This window comes from Zootoca vivipara, chromosome 3 (genome assembly GCF_965207765.1).
Source record: "Zootoca vivipara chromosome 3, rZooViv2.hap1.1, whole genome shotgun sequence".
Lineage (NCBI taxonomy): Eukaryota > Metazoa > Chordata > Lepidosauria > Squamata > Lacertidae > Zootoca > Zootoca vivipara.
The window spans coordinates 59,089,530-59,104,604 of record NC_142586.1 but is presented as its reverse complement, the minus strand read 5'-3'; positions in this window follow the sequence as shown (position 1 = coordinate 59,104,604).

The following is a 15,075-nucleotide window of genomic DNA, read 5'->3' as shown; positions in this document are numbered from 1 at the left end:
TATTTTTTATTCCTTGTTTTGCGGGTGTTCTGTTCCTAGTTATGTGAGGATGTCTGAAGAGGACTAAAAGTTGGTTCTGTTTGATGCCGTAAAGCAATCTTGACAACGCTCACCTGGGATAACTTTTTTTTTAAAAAAAAGTATGTAAGCACTCCTGGTTTGAATGATTAAACAGTGGACTACTACTTAGCTTTTGAGAAGAGCTGTTTAAGGGGTGCAGGGCAAGCTGTGTGGCCCACATAGTTTTGTCCTCCAACTGAAGGGGCTGGTCAAGGGACTTGGGAGACATTGTTGGGATTTTCCATTCCACCTTTAGTTGCAGACATGGGATTATTGTGTGTCACATGTCTGTTTACATTCCAGCACAGTTTGCTGGCGTGAGCGGAACTTCCACTGTATTGCTTTTACTTTTGACTCTCTCTCCGAGGAGACTGCAAGGAGAGACAACATGTTTCTTCGTCTTGATTTATGTTTAATAAATCCGTAGTTAATAGTATGTATTCCCAAACCTCAGCCTCATCTGTTGTGCAGTTAACACTGCTAAGTATAGTGTGCCCAAGTCTGGGAGGCTTGGGTCACTGATTAATGTCGGGGCCAGAGGTCTATGGATCTTTGCAGCAGCACGGCTGGAAGGAGACGATCCAGCTGGGGGCTAGCCAGTGGCCTTTCGACCCGAGAAGCCAATGGACATGTCCCAGAGGCTGCCACTGGTGACCTGCTCCCTACTTACCAGCACCTGCTTTCTCACTCTGCCTCATGGCAGGACCAATTTGATGTCCACAAAGAGGAGGATTGCAGAAGTAGTTGGATGTTGGTAGTGAGAATAACATGTATGTTGTAACTCTCAGCTATGTTGAAATGTTGGTATGCAGTCTGGTTATGCACATGAAGGTGAGAGAGGTGGTAGAATCTTGTGGACTATACCACCTTCAGACTGCAGAGAACTGTGGTTTGTTTTTTTGGACAGAAGCATTAAAAATGTGGTGCTCCACTTGCAATTGGAACATCATACAGTCTATTCTGCCATGTTAAGACTCTGTTTCCCTATTGGCCATCACAGTCTTCTCTCGTGCATGTATATTCTTGTCTGAATATGAATAAGCTGTGACTATTTTAGAACATTAGTTGTGCAATTTATCAGGCTTAATTAGAAACGGATCCCATTGAGTTCAGTGGGGCCTAAGTCCTGGGCAAAGGACTGCAGCCTAAGTAGCATTTTAAAGGTGTATATAAAGGTGTATATGCTTAAGTTGCTTTTGTGCCTAAGTTGCTGCAAAATAATGTGTTATTTCATAATAGTAAAAAAAACTAAATGAAAAGTGGTAAGTGGAGAAATCAAACTATTTCCAGCCACCATGGAAGAATCTCAGCTGTTCCACAATATTGTTAAGGAAAAGTATCTTTTAACAAGATAATTACATAAAGCTATGAAGCAATCTTTGTTTTAAAGTCAAGCAATGTAATGTCCTGTTTCAACAAATAAAATTGTTGCCTTATTGTTTATGGTTTGCTTTACTGTCCTTCCTTGAATTTCCCTAGATTAATTCTCAAACTACTTTTTCCATACTGCATGCTGCATACTGAGAGGCTTCTAAGACCCTGTCTGATTGTTTTCATGTCCAAATTAAATACACTTGTACCATTTTAGTACTGTATTAAAGAGCATAGGAGCTTTGTCTAGGCTGACCCATATTCTGCACCCTCTCTGAGACACGATATCTGTAACACTATTTTGCCTCCCCTCCACACACCTAGGTTTCCAGTAGCAGTCAACCTTCTCCCCCAGGTATATTTATGCAAATTAAGAAGCATGGTCATTCTAATCTCCATGCTGGAAAAGCTATTAGAGTTTTACTTTTTCATCTCATTGTCGGCTCTCTATATGGCCACTGTCTGTGCATTCTCAATCTTGAGAAGAAGCAATATTTATTTGGGCAGCTCCATGACTTTTTGCCTAGGGCTCGTTTTTCTTCACCTTTTGGCCCCAGAGGTGGGCCCTCTGCTTTTTCCCAATGACCTTCAATGTGTAATTTGAAGTTTAATATAAAAGCCATAAGTAAATATGTCATAATGAATAATTAATTTGCTGCTGAGTAGTATTATAGTAAGAAGCCAAGGCATTGCCTTATTTATTTGTTTTCCTTACCATCGCTGATGCTTCTCTATTTGCCGTGCTTGCTGCTAGCCAGCTGGGTTTCTGCCATGGCGCCATCTCTTGTCTGCCCTTTCCCATTATTGCAGCAGAAGGAGCACTCACTCCTAGGACGGCTATGTGGGAGATGGAAACAAGGTGCAAGCCTTGGATCCAAAGAAGGACCCCTACATTGTTTTATTTTGTGTTTCACTGTTGTATGCCAGGAGATCACTTGATGTAAGGTGGGTTATAAATATTTGAATAGTTAAAAAAGAAAATAAAGGACATTTTGAAAATCAATAGCACTTCTGGTGGATGCAAAGGCAAGGTAGGCAACACTTTGCAAGAAACAGGAGGTAGCATCCTCTTATTAAGTGAATAATAATAATAATAATAATAAACACTTGCTCAGTTAGACTTGCATGCCTGTCCTATGGGATAAGGATTGGTGAGAACTATAACTCATTCTGAATTTTCCATTCCCCCATGAGAGTACTTGGATAAACCAGTTTATAAGAAATTGGACAGCTTGTACAGCAGTGGAAGACAATTCTAATATAATATAAATATATATTATATTATATTAATTATATTATATTATATTATATAGCATTTCTACTTCTCTTATGTAGCTTCTGTACAAACTAGGGTTAAGTACAACCATTTTACTGTGCCTAGCAATTATCTTTTAAAAGTAATTTATTTTGCATTAGAGTAGATCCGGACACAAGCATATTATCAGCAGACATAATTCCATAATTGCATTTTATGGAGTCTCGAGAGCTGAAATTAGAAGAATTTGAAAGGAAAGCTTGCCTGAGAATACAAGCTGCTTGGGCAGAAGAAACAATACTATATAATTCTATACATCTGCTTTCATTGAACTCTGCAAACGATATATGGCACACGTTTTTGCCTTAAGTAAACATCAAGATTATTAAACAAAGGAAGGGGAAGTGTTCCCTTTGTCTCTCTGCTAGTGTTGTGCTGCCTGGAATGGACTTTAATGTGTACATACACCCTAAACCGAGGCTACCACTTTGAAAACAGAAGGGAAGGGAAGCATCGTAACTCACAAGGTGTGAGGGCTGCACTATTTGCCTTGCCTCTGGCATTAAGCTGTCCATGTCTGGATGTCTGCAAAAGAGAGTCATATAGGTTTTGGACTTAATGGTCTCACAGGAACCCTCTCTTTAGATAGTAATGCAGTATGCATTTCCCCCCCCACTTGCATTAAATGTGTTAGTCAGCCTTGCTGTTTGTGGAGCTGTCCTGATCCTGCTGAGTGGGGCCCTGTGGAAAAACTGCATGCGTAGGCTTCCATGGGATCGGGAACCCTGTGTGATTGCAGTTCCTCATTCTCGGAAAGCCTATCCAGGTAAGCATCCCAAGCTCAATAGGGGAAACGCTAGCAGCAGCAACAGCAGCAGCAGTCTCTCGTACTGTGGTGCTCAATTCACCTGTGGAAAGAACGAACAGCTTTGTATTCCAGGGACTTGGGTGGTTCTGTGGTCTAAACCACTGAGCCTCTTGGGCTTGATGAGCGGAGGGTTGGCGGTTCAAATCCCCATGATGGGGTGAGCTCCTGTTGCTCTGTCCCAGCTCCTGCCAACCTAGCAGTTTGAAAGCACATCAAAGTGCAAGTAGATAAATAGGTACCCGCTCCGGCGGGAAGGTAAACGGCGTTTCCGTGCGCTGCTCTGGTTTGCCAGAAGCTGCTTAGTCATGCTGGCCACATGACCCAGAAAAACTTTCTGCGGACAAAAGCCAGCTCCCTCGGCCTGTCAAGCGAGATGAGTGCCACAACCCCAGAGTCGTCTGCAAATGGACTTAACTGTCAGGGGTCCTTTACCTTTTTTTGTTTTTAAATGACTCTTCCAATCCTGTCTACAACTGAGAGCAGTTCCAGATGCACTGTAAAATATTAAGGTTTGCGCCTGTAAAACCTCTAATGCTATATATGACTGGAGTGGGATGGAGGAGGGGAGAGAAAAAACCCTTTATATCTTCCCTGGTCCTGGTCCTTAAACTCACCTGCCTCCCCAGGAACCTGAAGAACATGGTAATGCTCCTGCTCCACACTATCAAGAACTATGAGCACCAGTGCCAATTGGTGTGTGTGTTCCCCCCCCCCAAAAAAACCCCTCGTAAGTCAACAAAGCCATGTGAAGTGGGCCAAGGCTTTATAGTATAAAATTCAGACACACATCCAGTCTTCCCCACTGAACCTTGTAGGCAAATTCTAGACAGAACTGGTAATTTCTTTTTCTTTTTAAAATGTCCATTATGAGTTGGAACAAGTCTGTAGCTTAACGAGATCCTTTTATCAGTGGAGAAAATGCTGCCCCTCGAAGCATTAGTGTCCAGTTGCCTAGATGTGCTATTTCCTCCTAAATGTATTAGCTTGAATTTTTCCAGGTTGAATCTCATTTGGTTAATTCCTGCTATTTGTCCAATCCCTTTAAGTCTGCTTCCATTTGTTTTTCTATACTTTATGTGTTATGGAGCCCAGTCTCCCTCTGGGTTTGTTATTATACATGGATTTACTTAATGTGCTTTTAAACATCATTAGCGGCAATAGTTCACAAAACAGGATGCGACCTGACCATTGCATGACCTCGGCATGAATACCCTTTAGCCAAACTATGATTTCTGCTTTGCTTGTAGTGAGAATTCTCTGCCCTGCCCAAAGACTGTTTGCACGAGCCCCGGACAGAATCCTGCAAGGCGCTTTCTCAATGTAACATCCGTCTGAAAAACATGATCTTTTTACGTATTTATTTTGCGACTATTTTTTAAAATACCACCAGATTGGCTTTATTAGAATTCTTGGGCTGGTTTATGCTATATCACGTAACAACAGCCAAAAGCAAAAATAAAACCCCTCAATGAACCATAACGAACAAAAAGCCATGTAGCTAATATAACAGCAAATGTCCCGTACCTTCCCCTCAAAGCCATCTAAAATTAAAATGTTTTTATCCTTTCTCTGAAAGCAGATTAATGGCTTCACTTCAAGTGGTCTTTGTGATGTCCTCTCAGGCACACAAATAAAGACAGAGATCGGATTTCTTCAATAGAATGTTTTGTTTATTGTATAATTGGAGGGCAGTTGATTTTTATCATGGCCCTGTTCTGTGCTGGCTGCCGCATACGCAACTCCCACCTGCAGTCTGCTTCTGGCAGAGGCTTCACATTCCTGCATAAACCACCCAAAGAGTTTCCCTCCAAAACATAACAAACCTCTTAAACCAGAGGTATGTGTGCAAGGCAGGCAGGGAGCATGGGTGTAGCTAAGGGGGCGGGGGCAGCTGCCCCCCAAATCAATAAAAATCAATAAAAATACATAGCTAACTGAGGTTCTGCCCCCCCACAAAACAAAAGGCCCCCCCCAACAAAAATCATGTCTACGCCCATGGCAGAGGGTCTTTAGTTTGTAACATACATTACATCACTCACTCCAAATGGTCTGGGGGGAGGAGACTTCCTTTACATGGTAACTTGTGTTACTTCACTTATTTCAAAATAAGTCCTGTTCATACTTTCCCCATTGCTCATTTTACTGAGGAGGGCCTTGAACATCTGCTGCAAAGTCCTCCTAGAGCAGTAGTGGCCAAATTGGCCCTCCATCTGTTTTGGGACTACAATTCCCATCATCCCTGACCACTGGTCCTGTTAGCTAGGGATGATGGGAGTTGTAGTCCCAAAACAGCAGGAGGTCCAAGTTTGGCCACCACTGTCCTAGAATGTATCACTAGATCCAAACTTACTGAATAGGCAGATTTTCTTTATTTTTTTGTTATAGAATTTCCCGTCATTGTGTGGGAAAATCCCAGACTGCTAGAGCTTTCACCTCTTTACCTTGTTATTTGACACCTAGGGCGTGTGTTTTCAGGTCCCACCCTGTTCCTGTGGACACAGATCTGCTTTAACTTTTTAATTCTGAATTTTAGATTCTTGCAACACATCCTAGGACCAGCTGGTGAAGGGCAGCTGATAACAATAATGCACTTTAAAAAACCCAAAGTGTAATCCTCTGAGCTGGTGCTCTGCTGCTGAAGTGCATCAAACTTGAATGGTTTTGAAGCAGAACACAACTTGCATTTTTCAGAACTAGTGAGGTAGCTGCACCTGGCTTATTGCTTATCTGCAGGCCATGTTTCTTAGGAGAAGACGTATTCAGTTGCTTCATTAGGAAATGGATATAAAGCAGTCAGCTGCCAGAATTTAAAACAAACTATGGCTTAATGTGAATGAGTTCCTGTGGTGCTCTTCCTGTGCTCCTGCTGCTGTCATGCCAAGGACAAATCAAGGCACCATCTCAATTGCCATGTTATCTAAAACCAAGCTCCTGGTTTGTTTTTTTCTAAACCACAAGTGGTATGACAAGGACAAACCAAGGTCCCACTGGCGGGAAGGTAAACGGTGTTTCCATGCGGTGCTCTGGTTCGCCAGAAGCGGCTTAGTCATGCTGGCCACATGGTCATGTACACCAGCTCCCTCAGCCAATAAAGCGAGATGAGTGCCACAACCCCAGAGTTGGTCACGACTGGACCTAACAGTCAGGGGTCCCTTTACTTTTACCTTTCTGGAAAGGGTGTCCACAGTAAAGACCTGTTTATAGCTATATGGTATTCCCCATCATTTGCTTTTGTTTTTGTTTGTTTTGGTAATTGTATATTCTGCTGTTTTTTTATTTTGTTAATTTTTATGTAAACAACTTTTATTATTGTTTTTGAAGAGAGAATACAATAGTAAAACGGAGAGAATCCAATAACAGGAGATAACATTCTTGGAAAATTATTGGGTGTTTTTTTAAAATATCGCGTGGATTCATTGTGGTTCATTATTTGAGTTTAAACAGAGTTTCTGACCCAAAGGTTGGGGAAAGCCCCGCCTGAAAAGAGGATAGAGAGGCACAATGAGGGCAGAAGAGCCTTATGAGCATGATGCCCAAGGCTGCTGTGCCAAATCTTGCCTTGCGATTCAAGGATTCTGGCTGCCAGCCAGTGCTCAAACTACTGGAACATCATTTTCCTTTCTAAGACCAGAGACAAACAGTAAACAAATGGTCCCTGCATCCAAGTGAAAGTTTTTGAATTGAAATGTGCATTATTAAAGAGAGCCTTCGCTGGAAGACTCTTGGGGATTCTAGCTGCTGATTTAATTTAGCAAAATCAGAGGTGGAAAAAATTGGTCCAAGAGCACAGGAATGTATGTTACCACTTCAGGGGGGCGGTTGCCAGCCCAATACTTTGTCAGTAGAGCTGCTGGGGCACTCTTCTTGGATTGAAATCTGTTGGCCAAACTTGTATATTCATGTATTATGAATTCTTAGTATCCTAGCCTCTGAGTTCAATGGGGTTCATTTCCAAGTAAGTATGTATAGGACTGCAACCTTAGCTGAGGCAGCTCGAGCTTATTTTTCTCCTCCAAGGGACACTTATTTTAATAACATTGGACTATTACTAAACCTGAGCATAGACAAAATACAGACAATGATGGTGATGAAGAGAAAAAATAATGCATTACCAGCAACTGATACCTTTTGAACAAATATTCCTGAATATACTTGAGCAGCAGTTTCTGTATATACAGCTTGTTTCTGGGTAGTTCCAAAATAATTGTGCAGAGAGAAACTTATCCACAGATTTTCTGCTTTCCAATATATGGTGCTTGTGAAACGATTCATGAGGTGACAAGAGTACATTCCAGTTGTGCTTTTCTAAGAATGGAATTAATTCTGCTTAGTATTAGCTACTGTTTAAATTAGAGCATTTTTAGGTATTCTGTTGCCTTCATGCAGTTTAACAAACCTGTTATTCTACTAGATTCTGCCTGTGGTGTTTCTACTATAGAAATAAAAGCTATTGAAACTCAGCTCATTCTAACACAATGCTCTGTTCAGCTGCTTTGGTCAGGGAACCTGGGGGGGGGGTATTATGGAACAAGTTGCATTGCGTTTGTTTCTTACCTTGGGGATGGGAAACAAAAAAAATACTCTGCACCATGATGTACTGAGGAGCAAGCTAGATGTCGTGGTTAGCTACATGGAGTATGCTTTCTTACTTTCTGTTATATTTCAAAATGATTGTTGCATTTAGCACTAGACTCCCAAACACTAGATAGCAAGAACATCTTGCTTTTGAAGTGGTTCTGCTCTCTCCATTGCTGGTGGGAACTTGCAAGAACTGAGCATCCTTGCCAGGCTATTCAAAATGCACCCCTCTGAGTAGGTAACTGGAAATGACAGCTAGAAGCAGATGGTGTGAAAGCAATTATGAATTAAGTCCAGATACTCTGCTTCTCCATATAACAGAATGTTCCTTCAGCCTTAGTGTATTAGGGAAAGGTTTACTGCTCAGATATTCTCATTTGTCAAAGACTAAATTCTGACTTGAGCAAGTCTGGAGATGGTTTTTTTTTTATATTCTGCTATAATTATGCATCCTTTCCTGATGATTGGTTTGAACAGTTAGAGAAGTATTTCTACTACTTTTATTTATGTTTTTAAGTAGTGCTTCTTACATATAGGGATGGTGAATAAGATTGGTGTTGGAGCGGAGCGGCGCGGCTTGAGCAGGTGGAACTTGAGTGCCATCATTTCTGGTGGAATTGATATGCACAAGATCAGCATGGGTAGGCAAACTAAGACCCGGGGGCCGGATGTGGCCCAATCGCCTTCTCAATCCGGCTCGTGGATGGTCTGGGAATCAGCGTGTTTTTACATGAGTAGAATATGTCCTTTTATTTAAAATGCATGTCTGGGTTATTTGTGGGGCCTCCTGGTGTTTTTACATGAGTAGAATGTGTGCTTTTCTTTAAAATGCATCTCTGAGTTATTTGTGGGGCATAGGAATTTGTTCATCCTCCCCCAAATATAGTCCAGCCCCCCCACAAGGTCTGAGGGACAGTGGATTCACCCCCTGCTGAAAACGTTTGCTGACCCCTGATCTAGAGTGATCCAACAATTGTTTTCAAGTTTTCTTCTTCCCTCCCTGCCACATTTTCCCTTTTGTGTCATGTCTTGACACAATCTTTGTCAGGGTTGGGGTATGGGCAAAAGTCTGCCTCAGAGCCAGGACCAAAGGATAATCAGATATGAGGGCAACCAAGAGAAAGGGTTCAAGAACAAGCTTGACTAAAGAGCAACCAGGATCGGGATCAGAGGGCAAATCTGAAGGCAGGAGCAAAACACCCTAGCTGAAATCCATGGCTCCCACAGATCCTTTATTGCAGCTGCCACTATTGTGCTTTTTCTGTGTATGTTCAAGGCTCTCATACCATGACTTGTTATCTTGTAAGTATTGTTTTATATTTTGATTTTATAAAGATCAAGTCTTTTAGTCTAAAACCTTTGTGAGAACCCAAAGTGGAGCTTGAACAAATTCACTTCCTTATATTGCTGGGATACTGCCTGGTTGGTTTGCTGATATCGAAGCATGGGTGCTTCTGTGGTTAATAGGAGTTTCGGTGAAAACGTAAGTCTTAAAACAGTTAAAATTCCCTTCCATTTATAAAAGCTGTAGAACTTGCAAGTCACTCAATACCAGGGGTTTCTCTAGCGCATCTTGAGAAGTTGTTTGTTCTATTTTGATCTGGTTGCTGAAATGATAAGGTTTTTGGGTACAAATTTTGTGCACTGGGGTGCTCTGCAGATGCTTGGGTAGGTCCTTATATGACAACTCTAGCAATGACAATAACAAGGAAGTTATAAATAAAACAAAACATATGGATTGATCGAAAAGGTTTGGCAAAGTGGTCTCATTAATTTTAGATAATGGGAAGTTTTGTTCCTTTCTTAATTAATGAAAGTTACAGCAGGGAATTATTATTTTTTTATTCCAAGCCCCTTTCTTCTTCTTTAATGAGCTCACTGTTCCTGCTGAAGGAGACCTAAACCTTGAGATTTTTTCTTTCTTTAAAAAAAGGAATTGGAACTACTAAATTTTTAATCAGTGCTATTTCCATGACAAACTTTCTGACCTCAAGCCAACAGATGCAGGAAGCGCAAATGTTCTTTGTGTAACTAGAAAGGAAACCTGATACAAATACCTTCCATTTCGTGGGAGTGATCCACTTCACAGACCACGGCTCTCGACAGTCCACTGCAGTTGCTGACACACCCGCGAGGCCTGAGAGCAGCCACAATGAGGTGCCATGGACTTTTAGAGGGGACAAGTGGGTAAAACTGTATTGATTTTGTAACATAAGGCAGCAGACTAGATTATCGTAATTACACTGGGCCTTTGAAAAATATATGAAGAAGCTGTAAAATGAAATGTCAGGAAGATTAGTAATCACTCGGGGAATGAGCCAGAAGAAAATCAAATGCTGTGTAGTCTTGTTGGCTACTCTGGGTATTCAGCCATGCAAATGATTTCTCAGAGATGAAACTTTTTTTTTTGCTTCTGTTATGGGAGTCCTTGACATCTGCAATTGTTTTCAGAGGCCCCCTCTACAGAATAGTACCTCATAAGGGCCACATTAGAAAGCACTTTAACCTTGACATGCCTTTTAATTTAAAAAGGGAACTACTGTATATAAGTGGGAAAGGGGAAGCAAGTTAAGTGATGCACCCCTTTAATGTCAGCAGCCAACCCCATCGTCTTCCGCTGACCTCCATTTATATGTTTACAAATTCGGTTTCCTGTCTGAATAATATTCTTGCACGACTTCATTCAGTATGGTCCTCCCTTCGGTAAAGAAAAGTGGGCACTGCTCTTCTGAACAGAGTGTGAACAGTGCAGTTGCATAAGTCAAGTTGTCCTTAGGTGGAGAGAAAGAAAATCAAACTCACTCAGATGAGAAATCTATAGATAAAGATGATGGTGATATATAGCACAAGCTTTAGGTCAGGCATGGCCAAACTTGGCCCTCCAGCTGTTTTGGGACTACAATTCCCATCATCCCTGACCACTGGTCCTGTTAGCTAGGGATGATGGGAGTTGTGGTCCGAAAAAAAAACAGCTAGAGGGCAAAGTTTGCTTAGGAAGCGTGGGGTGCAGCCTTCCCAAGATTGAGCCCCCAAAACTTCCAGAGCCATAATCTCATGCAGTTATTAATATGTTTCCACTGAGAAGCTTCCAAAATGCTTTTGCCCATCTTCCTGTTTATCAAAATAATCCCTCCCAGCAGGTCTCTAGTAACTCTCTGCCATAGAAATGGCTTCAGTTGGATGGATTGTCATCTCGCTTTTCCTCTGTAAGAAGCCACAGAGAGAAAAAAAGCACACTAAAGATTATAATGAAATGAGGTGGAGGTGGGATATTGGCAGTGCTCCTTGTCAATCAGCCCATCCAAAGCCAATGCATTCTTCCTGTGGGTGTTCACAAACAATGAGAACCGTGGTTTTTTTTCTGTGGTGGTCATCTTTCTGAGTGTTCGTCTGTCTCAGCGTGTGCCAGAGACGGAGAATAAGTTCCTTGCATCAGCTATATATATATATATACATCTGCCGCATAATATGCTCCCCGTTGCTGATAAGGCAAAAACAACACACACCTCCAAGTAGTTGAATTTTGGATTTACTTTATTCTACAACACGAGCAACATAAATAGTTTATTTGTTTTAAAATATCTTCCTTTAAGAATTCCCTTTGAACAAAATATACACAAAATACATTTTGTAAAGTGGTTTACAACGGACTGTTCAACATAGACAGAGGGAGGAGGGAAACGGAACAAATCTGTTTCACAAGGAAAAGAGGAAAGGGGACTAGGGAAGTCATTTTAATTTAACATCACAAGGAAAGATGGGGCAGGATTCAAGGAAAGTTTAATAACATATATTCATAGTTGTGTAGGCATATGCTGACTCTATATGGCCACTCTGTTTATACAGAGCGCACTGACATTGAACCAAGGGGAACATCCATTGCTCCACTGCATCTTTCCTGGTCATTTTTACCTACCAACCTCCTCCCAAATTGCAGGCCTTCAGTGCTTTGTGAACTATGCTTGCAAACAGCTACAACCATCTTAAAGAGCAAAAAAGGCTGGGTAGCCTTCAATACATTTTGGATTCCTGTGATTTTCTACCTATTTGTGAAATGGAGCAAGGCTCCATAATGAAAGCCAAGTCAATTTTGTTGTAATATTCACTTTTGAGTGAGTCGTATCTTTGGCATAAGAGAACAAACAGTCCTTTGGGGCTTTCACTTCATAGCAATAAATAGAAAAGTGGTTTCTATCCATTTAGCTTGGCACTGTATCTCAAATGGTAGACAGTAACCATTGTTGGAAGAGACTCTTGCCATATAAATAAGCAGCTTCGTTGCTCTAGGAATGACGTTGCAGTTCTGTAGTACAGCATCTTTTCCATTTTAGTTAAGATGGAGTGTTCTGTGTGGGCAGAACTATATTTAGACGAACAAACAAGATCCAATACGATAGCCCTGTTCTAAGTCTTCTCCTTCTGACTTGTATCACACCCTGCCCATATCTTGCTACTCACAGCATTTTCTCAGTTTTGCTCCCAGGTCTTAGCAGAAAAATACTTGTACAACAGAGATCACTGGACATGAGAAAAGTTGCACTACACGGAATAGAGGTGGAGGAGCAAGCCTGACACAGGGCTGCCACTCTGATTTTTGTAATGTACAAGTTCCATCCTCTGCCCCCTGGCCTTTGACACCTGAGATATTTGTTTTCAGGACTCACCCTATTCCTCTGGCTCTTAATTTGTTTTAACGGTTTTTAATTCTGAATTTTAAATTGTTGTAACATGCTCTGGGACTTACTGGTGGAGGGCAACTAATACATTTTTTAATAATAATAATAATAATAATAATAATAATAATAATAATAATAATAATGTGTGCCACTTTATACAATCACAGGAGCTTTTCATTGTGAAACGGTGCAGGCTTATTGGCACTTGATTGCCCAAGATTCCCTGTTTTGAGGTTGGGTGGGAGAAAGCAAAGGTTCAATGAGTTCCTATGCCTTGCCATGTGCACTAGAGGAGTCAGTCCCCAGATGCATGGGTGCCTTGCAAGGTCAACCATGCATATGTAACTCTTTCCTCATAAGAACTTTCTAGTTCATAGCAGCAGAAGGTGCAACTTGGCCAGTGAGCTTATCAAGTGTCTCCTTCCACTGAACGTGACTGGGAAGCCTTTTGCTGGCAGAGAAGGAAGCTCAAAAGGGACATAAGACTTGCCTTTGTGGTTCATGGCTGATTTGACATTTGCCTTCTGAGTCTGTGCAGTTTATTTCATTATCACCTAAGGCTATAGCAGGTTTTCAAGGTCAGCCGAAAAGTCCAGACCACTTCCACTCCTAACAATGCTACTGTGTTATCTTAAGTCACCAAAGTGAGTTTCCGTTTGTTCTGCCTAGTGCTTAACCCCTTGACAATCCCCACCATGTGGTGCTTCTATCCTGTTCTACCCTGCTCACCAGCCAAAACTTCCCATACCTTTATGTTGAAGGCCAGCTTATATGGTTTGCTTTGCTTCTGGCATCCAAAGAGAGAGGATGGTTGCAATGTGGGGTAAACATCCTTATCTGCTGGGCAGCTACAATCAGGAATGGTTTAAGGTGGTTTCTGCACATAGCTGCCAAGTCTCCCGTTTTTTGTGGGAAACCCCCATATTTTAAACCGTTTCCCGCTGGCAGCCCGGATTGGTAAAAATCCCCTTGATTTCCTACCTGCCAGGGAGGCTCCATTTTGGGTCCTGGCGCCGCCCGATTTCCGGTGCCCAGACATGGGTAGCGTGGCACCGGAAGTCGCTTCTGCGCATGTCCGGACATGCATAGAAGCAACTTCCAGTGCTGCGCCACTGCTGATCCCGCATTTTTCAGCGGGAGTCTTGGCAGCTATGCTTCTGCAGTTGGTGGCTGTACTGCCTCAGCTCCTTAAGAAAAGTACCGTAACAATAGTCCACTTTTGTCTTTCCTGTAATAATGACCGTAAAAATCTTGTCATGCCATACTTATCTTCTTAACATGTGCAATTCACAATATTGGTTCACATGTAACATATACTTCATTGTACAGGGGGTGGGGGACCTCTCTGTTAGCAATCCAGGAATTACTATTTTTGGCATTCAGTAGAACAGATGCAGAAATCCTGAGTGTTGTATATCTCTCTCTCTATTTAATGACTCTGTTAAATAGATGCTTACAGGGACAAGCTAGAATTGCATATAAAATCCAACTAACAAACAATGTAGGCGTGCATCACTTGAAAACATTCCCCTAAAAAATTCCAACTTCACAAAGAGCCATAGAAACACTGCATATTTAAATGGAAAATGGAAAAAAGAACAAAACAATCAAATTCGGGCACAGTAGCAGCTTCTTTGACAAAGAATTCCATAACATAGTTACAAGGATTCAGCAGCTGTTAGATTGTGTACATTCATAGTCTCCCATTCATTTAACATACAAACAAAGAGGGAGGAGTAAGGGAATTTTTGTCCAAGGCAAACTGCAATGCATCATAAATCAGGCTGATGAAGACTCACACCTTTTCAGTTCAATTAATGAGACCAATATTCAGGGCTGACATGAGAGGCTGTGATGTGCCATCCAAAAGTTGTCCTCAGCATCGTCTTCTTTGACATTACAAGTGACCCTAAGATCACGCATTATTTTGTGGGGGTCCTTAAAAAAAATACCTGCTCTTGCAAGGGTTACCTGTATAGTTGCATCAGCCTTGCAATCTGTGCACCCTGTTTTTGAGGTCACCATTGACAAGACTGTCTGATCCCCTGGATATGTGATGGACATGTGTATGGGCCCATGTGCCAAATCGATTTGAGAGTTAGCTGTTGTGTTTTAGAAATAATTAAGATGTGAGGCCTCCTATGTTGGATGAGGCCAGCTATCACTTGGGTGGGTTGGCAACAAGTCCTCTCTCCATATGCTTGTCTAGGACCAAACCCAGTTGACTCCTCCCCTACAGGAGCTGCTCTCATCATTCACCATTCTGC